At 32.5% G+C, this 5,268-nt stretch overlaps 1 long non-coding RNA gene across 1 annotated transcript; it reads left to right on the plus strand.

Annotated features, from left to right (window-relative positions):
• The first annotated feature begins 214 nt into the window (after positions 1-214).
• LOC135122960 (uncharacterized) lies at positions 215-549 on the plus strand. Its single transcript, XR_010279505.1, has 2 exons — positions 215-355; positions 418-549. It is a non-coding gene; the product is annotated as an uncharacterized LOC135122960 (long non-coding RNA).
• Positions 550-5,268: the final 4,719 nt, after the last annotated feature.

The raw sequence follows: 5,268 nt of genomic DNA on the forward strand, positions 1-5,268 counted from the left end.
AATTAATAATATTTTCGCTCATTACAAGCGTGCTAAACACCGAATTGGCAAATATTTTGTTTATCGGTGTTGTCGAACAACACTTATTTAGTATGACACTTGTTTTATTAATTATTATATATACATTTCGACCTCATGATTTAGAAAATCGTGCTCTGATAAGGTTTATAAAAGCGCAAATATTTCCATATTGGGTCAGTTTTAACTCAAGAACTGAATCCGAAAGCAGCTATAATGAGTAGTTTGGTTAAGACATTTATCAAAATCATGGTTGTAATGGTCGTGGTGATGGAGGCCACAACTGGAAAGCGAACTACCCCAGATTTATGCTGTGATTAAGTCTCTATTCAAAGAAGTAAGTACCTTAATTACACCAGATCTGATTTTATAAATCTTGTAATTTTGTATTGTTTTTAGGTTACATTTAGTACCACCAACACCGCAATTTAGTAGACTTGCTGCCCTTGTTTCTTAGAAGTGTTGGGTGTGGGTTTATCGACAGTGTATTCACTTATGAGTTTTAATGTTAAATAAACCAACTGTCTAGTATTTATGTGTTTCATTTTTACAGTAGGTCTTTCAAAGTATTCAGGTTTGGAATTCTTGATTTAATCAATAAAATAAATCCACCCATTCATTAATTTTTTCGTCACCCTGTAAAAGCAAATCCCAAGACAGATTCTAATAAAAATCCGGACGGCAGCAATAAAATAACAACAAAAAAACTTTATATTAATATTATTCATCATATTTTGTTCTCTACACATTAAGGTGGTTCTCTGAATGGAGGCTAATATAATTCTCGTATTTAGTAATTAATAAGGCCACATAGTGCGATTTATTGTTCTTTTTAAGAAGTGGACATAAAAACCGCTCTTATCTATCTATTATTATCAAAAGTAATTATCGCCGATCGGTGCGTGCACTCAACCACTTTGAATTTTAAATGTTAAATGTTAGATGTAGACATTTGGTTATTAAATAATGTCAAATTCTGGTAAATGTAAGTCCTCAAAAAAAGAGGGTTTGATTGGTTGCGAAGGATCGTGTAATAAATGGTTTCATCATTCATGTGTAAATTTTTCTGAAACTGAATTCAAATTATTAGAAAAATGCAAAAACTTGTTCTTCATCTGTGATGTTTGCAAAATTAATTGTCAAATGACTGAAAAATCCTATTTAAGTAACATAGAAAGAAATGTAAGTTCCATCAATGTTCAGATTGCTGAGCTTAATAAAACAATGGGAAACAAGTTACAGAAATGATAGAAGGTTTTGAAAATTTGAAAAATGAATTAACATCTGCTTTTCAAGCACAAATTAATGAATTAAAGCTTTCAATCTCGAAACCTGAGAAAACTGATGATGAAACCACTTATGCTAAAGCCCTTAAACAAACATCAGCAATTATTTTTCAACCAAAGGATCAATCTCAAAGTGTATCGGCAACCAAATCTGATATCTTACGCAACGTTGATCCAGTAAAATCGGGTGTTTCAATAAGAAATACAAAAAATGGAGACAATGGAAGTTTAATTGTTCGATGTGATAAATCTGAAGATACAGAAAAAATTTCCAAACTTGCCAATGATAATAATTTGGGTGAAAAATACACCATTAAACAGCTACCTGTTATCAATCGTCGTATTAGAATCGTTGGTATAACTGATGAAGAAATTACTACAGAAAATCTCTCTGATTATGTAATCCATCAAAACCGATATCTCTTTGTTGGTGAACCGTACTGTAAAGTAACTAATAAAATAGTACCGTTACGAAAAGACAAAAAAAGGTTTCAAGCTATCGTAGAAGTAAATCGGGCTACTTATGATAACATGATTAAAAAAGGTTACCTAATCGTTGGGTATGATGACTGTCTTGTATACGATGCAATAGATATTAAAATATGCTACCAGTGTTGTGGTTATCACCATTATCAGAAGCAATGCTCTCAAAAGCTACCTAGATGTCCTAGATGTTCTGGCTCCCATGATGTTAAAAATTGCAAATCCGAAACCTTACAATGCGTTAATTGCACATTACTGAACACTAAACAAAGTAGCAATCTATCGGTAGATCATGCAGTTTGGGACTTTAACAAGTGTCACGCTTACCATAAAGCGAAAGCGGAATTTAAAACTAGCATTCTTTCAATTAAATAGCAATTAAGGACCTCATCTCTAGTTTCTAAATGTCCTAAGCGTATAGTGAATACCAGTAAATATTTAAATATTTACTACCAAAATGTAAGAGGTGTTAACACCAAAACGTCTGAAATTCTTCTTAACTCTACTTTGATGTCCCAGTATGACTTAATAATATTAACTGAAACCTGGTTAAATTCAAGCTCTTTTGATGGTGAATATTTTAATGTAAAACTCTTTAATGTATTGAGAAAAGATCGCGATTTTTCTACAACTGCAATGCGTAGAGGTGGTGGTGTTTTAATTGCAGCTAGGAAGGAGATAAAAGTCATAATGTTAGAGCTTGAACAGTTTTACTATAGATTTGCTGAATTAAAACACATTGACATCATGTAGGTTAAAATTAAAGCAGAAGATCTTCATCAATGTCTACATATTATTGTTCTATACGTCCCACCTTCTTGTGGAGTTGATGATTATTCAATTCTTTTTGAGTCCTTAATGTCTGTAAATGTTCTTTATAAGTCAAATATAATCGTGTTCGGTGATTTCAAGATCCCTGAGTATATTAGCTGTTATTCGTCCAGTGTTATATCATCCAACATCTAGTATGACTGTGACAATTTCAGCAAGTTTCTTGGTCTTTCCCAAAAAAATTTTGTTCTCAATTCTAATGAACGTCTTTTAGATCTTGTGTTTAGCAATACAGAGTGTCACGTAATTTATGCAGAGGAAGTGTTAACCCTAGAGGATGCGCATCATCCTGCCTTGGAAGTCAGTGTATGTCTCTTGAAGGAGAAAACAACTTGTATTCCAATCAAAACTCATGGTGAATTTAATTTTAAAAAAGCAGACTTTCCATCTCTATACTGTCACTTATCCGAAGTTGATTTTTCGTTTTTAGATTCTGCAAAAGATGTCGATGGGGCTATTGAGTTATTTTACGACAAACTCTTAAATATTTTTAATTCTTTTGTGCCAACGAAAGGGCAGCCTCTCGGTACCTACTCTAAATGGTTTGACAAGAAAATTATTAAAAGTCTCAAACAAAAGCATAAAGCATGACTGAAATACAAAAAAGATAAGTCGCTTCTATCTCCAGAAACATTCAAATTGTACCGAAGAGAAATAAAAAAACTAATTAGAGATGCTTATGACAGATATTTAAAACGTGTTACTGATGAGATCAAAGTAAACCTTAAACAGTTCTGGACATTTGTTAAACATAAAACAAAAAAGTTTGGTATACCAAACATAATGCAATATGATGATACGGAGCTAACATCACCACAAAATATAGTAGATGCTTTTGCAGATTTCTTTGGTAAATCATTTAATAGCTTGTCGGTTTCCAGTACTTCAATGCGTGAGAACAGTTTAGGCAGCTTATATAAAAATATTATCTATTTGACAGAGATTAATGAAGATGAAATTCGTAATGCCATTAAACAACTCAAACCTACGTTGACAGCTGGTCCCGATTGTATACCGTCATTTCTTATTAGGGATTGTGCCTCCATTTTCTGTAGGCCATTAAACATTATTTTCAATTTAATAACAAAAAAATCTTATTTCCCAATGAAGTGGAAAGTATCTCGGGTCGCACCAGTCCACAAGAAAAATAGTAGAAGCAACATTGCTAATTACCGTCCGATTACAATTATAAATAATTTTGCAAAAATATTCGAAATCGTACTTCATTCTCGTATCTCTAATCACGTCTCCACTTACCTATCTCCATCTCAACATGGGTTTGTTAAGGGAAAATCCACAGTCACTAAGTTATTCTTAAAAACTCAGTTTATTTCAGAACGTCTAGATGCTCGAAGTCAAGTTGACTGTATATACACTGATTTTTCTAAGGCATTTGATCGCATTGATCACAAAATCTTGTTGCAATATTTGGTTTTTCAAACAACTTACTTAACCTTCTTACATCCTATTTGCATCAAAGACATCAATATGTTTGCTATCGTGGATACCGTTCCAACAAATTTTTGCAATTGTCAGGCGTACCACAGGGTTCTGTGCTGGGTCCTCTGCTCTTTAATATATATATATATAAATAATGTCGTTGACGAACTTGATGTAAGGCATTTACTGTATGCCGATGATTTAAAAATTTTCTGTGAAATTAAAACAGCTGAGGATTGCTTACATCTTCAGGAAAATCTCAGTAAATTGTGGAATTGGTCAATTAACAATCAGCTTTTGCTAAACAAGGACAAATGCTTTGTAAAATCTTTCTATAGAAAACTTGATCCAATAATTTATGACTATGCAATTGATAATTTAATACTAGAAAGGCCTGACTATATTTATGATCTGGGTGTCACTTATGATACAAAGCTAAAATTTGATAAACATATTGAAAAAATCGCGTCATCTGCTTACAAGCACTTGGTCTCGTCATCCGAAACTCAGGTGCCTTTCAGAGTAAAGATATCTTAAAACCACTTTATTTTGCGTATGTCCGATCTCGACTTGAGTATTCTTCCATTATATTTAGTCCCATATATCAAGTTCACATTTCTGCTTTAGAGAAAATCCAACGTAGGTTTCTGAAATTTTTGGGTTTTCTTGAGGATGGTACTTACCCACTTAGAGGAATTCCAAATGATATACTCCTCAGACGCTTCAACTTGCAGAGTCTTTCTTGTCGTAAGACTGTTGCCTTTATTATTATGCTAAGAAACATTTTGCATTCAATAGTAAACTGTGAAGATATATTAAACCTTTTATATTTTAGAGCACCGACAACTAGACTAAGATTTAACTCTTTAATAAAGGCACCCTTTCCTAAGACTAATATAATAAAATCTTCACCACTATTTCAGATGCTACACAGCTACGCTAACGTTGAAAATCATTTTGACATATTTTGCTGCACAGTCAGAGAGATAAAAACTCATTATGCTTTACTATAAACAGTCTATATGCTTGTCTTCTTCTATTTGTTCTTTTTTTGTTAGTATGTCTTCCGTAAATGGGCTATGGCCTGTGGAAGAGTTTATCAATAATAGTAATAACAATAATAATATTAATTATAAAAGCCTTAAATCAAACACAATTGTTGTAGAAGCTGTTTTGTAGAATATTAAATCAGGACAAAAATACTTTGCAA

Source organism: Zophobas morio, unplaced genomic scaffold (genome assembly GCF_036711695.1).
Source record: "Zophobas morio isolate AGI-343-1 ecotype UQ-CSIRO unplaced genomic scaffold, CSIRO_AGI_Zmor_V1 ptg000006l, whole genome shotgun sequence".
Lineage (NCBI taxonomy): Eukaryota > Metazoa > Arthropoda > Insecta > Coleoptera > Tenebrionidae > Zophobas > Zophobas morio.